We start from the raw sequence: 2,761 nt of genomic DNA, 5'->3' as shown, positions 1-2,761 counted from the left end.
AAAGTGTTTAATCACAATTATGAGTATACAAGTGGGGGTCATCATGCTACATATAAATATAAATTCATTTATAATAAAGGACATGTAAAAAGTGTCTAAACCAGTTTTCACCTGCCTTTCAAATTTGTGTAAAAATCAGTGTGTGTTATGGAAGATTGTCCCTAAAAGGAACATTGCACCTTTACTTGTCAACTTTGTCTACCAATTTTCAGCTGTCACCAGTCACATCTCTCATATTGGGATTCCACACTGACATTGTGTAAAGTGATGTGATTTTTGAGTAAACTGGCCATCGCTGCAAGAAGTAGATCTGGATTTGATATGAAAATAGATGTTTTATATTATTTTTTTGTTTGTGATTATGAACTGCTTACATATGAAAAATGATTTTAATAATCTCTGAACTTTTACATTGCTGTGCAAAGGAAAAGAACGAAGGGGTAGGTTTTTAATGTGAGATTTTATACAATGATCTGGATCACCAATTTAGTTTTATGATTCATTACATTTAATGAACTACAACATTTAATAAGCAGCTTGACACTATGATCAAAACTTCTTGTTGCTGTTCACTTGTCACAAGATATTGATTTTCAGAGTAGATTTTTTTTTTATTTAATTGCCCTTTTGTTTTACTCAATACTTCTGCCTGGTTAATTGACTTCTGTGATCAGGGCTGGCAGTATCCATGAGGCAAACAGCAGACCAGAAATATAGAATCATAGGACTGGAAGGGACCTCAAGAGGCCTTCTAGTTCAGTCCCCTGCACTCATGGCAGGACTAAGTATTATCTAGACCATTCCTGACAGGTGTTTGTCTAACCTGCTGTTAAAAATCGCCAATGATGGAGATTCCACAAGCTCCCTAGGCAATTTATTCCAGTGCTTAACCACCCTGACAGTTAGGAAGTTTTTCCTAATGTCCAAACTAAACCTCCCTTGCTGCAATTTAAGCCCATTGCTTCTTGTCCAATCCTCAGAGGTTAAGAAGAATAATTTTTATCCCTCCTCCTTGGAACAACCGTTTATGTACTTGAAAACTGTGGTCATGTCCCCTTCTCTTTTCAAGACTAAACAAACCCCATTTTTTCAATCTTCCCTCATAGCTCATGTTTTCTAGACCTTTAATCGTTTTTGTTGCTCTTCTCTGGACTTTCTCCAATTTGTGCACATCTTTCTTGAAATGCGACACCCAGAACTGGACACAATACTCCAGTTGAGGCCTAATTAGCATGGAGTAGAGTGCAAGAATTACTTCTCATGTCTTACTTACAACACTCCTGCAAATACATCTCAGAATGATGTTCGCTTTTTTTGCGACAGTGTTATACTGTTGACTCATATTTAGCTTATGGGACCCCCAGATCCCTTTCCACAATTTCCTAGGCAGTCATTTCCCATTTTGTATGTGTGCAACTGATTGTTCCTTCCGAAATGGAGTACTTTGCATTTGTCCTTATTGAATTTCATCCTATTTACTTCAGACTATTTCTCCAGTTTGTCCAGATCATTTTGAATTGTAATCCTATACTTCAAAACACTTGCAACCCCTTTCAGCTTGGTACCATCCGCACACTTTATAAGTGTACTCTCTGTCATTATCTAAATCATTGATGAAGATATTGAACAGAACCAGACATAGAACTGATCCCTGCAGGACCCCACTCATTACGCCCTTCCAACATGACTGAATCACTGATGATTACTCTCTGGGAATGGTTTTCCAACCAGTTTTGCACCCACATTATAGTAGCTACATCCAGGTTGCATTTCCCTAGTTTGTTTATGAGGAGGACATGCAAGATGGTATCAAAAGCTTTACTAAAGTCAAGATATAATATGTCTACCGCTTCCTCCCCCCCGCCCCGCCAATCCACAGAGCTTTGTTTCCCTGTCAAAGAAAGCTATCAGGTTGGTTTGGCATGATTTGTTCTTGACAAATCCATGCTGACTCTTGCTTATCACCTTATTATCTTCTAGATGTTTGCAAATTGATTGCTTAATTATTTGCTCCATTTCCTTTCTGGGTACAGAAGTTAAGCTGACTGGACTGTAATTCCTCAGGTTGTCCTTATTTCCCTTTTTATAGATTGGCACTATATATGCCCTTTTTCAGTCATCTGGAAGCTCTCCCATCTTCCCTAACTTTTCAAAGATAATCGCTAATGGCTCAGCTATCTCCTCAGTCAGCTCCTTGAGTATTCTAGAATGCATTTCATCAGGCCTCGGTGACTTGAAGACATCTAACTTGTCTAATTTTTAACTTGTTCTTTTCCTATTTTAGCCTCTGATTCTACCTCATTTTCACTGACATTCACTATGTTAGATGTCCAATCACCACTAACCTTCTTGGTGAAAACTGAAACAAAGAAGTCATTAAACACCTTTGCCATTTTAGTTATTTTTACCCCCTCATTGAGTAACAGGCCTACCCTGTCCTTGGTCTTCCTCTTGCTTCTAATGTAATTTGTAGAATGTTTTCTTGTTACCGCTTATGTCTCTACCTAGTTTGATCTTGTTTTGTGCCTTGGCCTTTCTAATTTCTCTCTACATACTTGTGTTATTTGTTTATATTCATCCTTTGTCATTTGACCTAGTTTCCACTTTTTGTAGGACTCTTTTTTGATTTTTAGATCACTGAAGATCTCCTGATTAAGCCAGGGTGGTCTCTTGCCATACTTCCTATCTTTCCTACACAGTGGGATAGTTTGCTCTTGTGCCCTTAATAATGTCTCTTTGAAAAACTGCCAACTGTCTTCAG

Source organism: Trachemys scripta, chromosome 3, assembly GCF_013100865.1.
Source record: "Trachemys scripta elegans isolate TJP31775 chromosome 3, CAS_Tse_1.0, whole genome shotgun sequence".
Lineage (NCBI taxonomy): Eukaryota > Metazoa > Chordata > Testudines > Emydidae > Trachemys > Trachemys scripta.
This window is presented reverse-complemented; position numbering follows the sequence as displayed.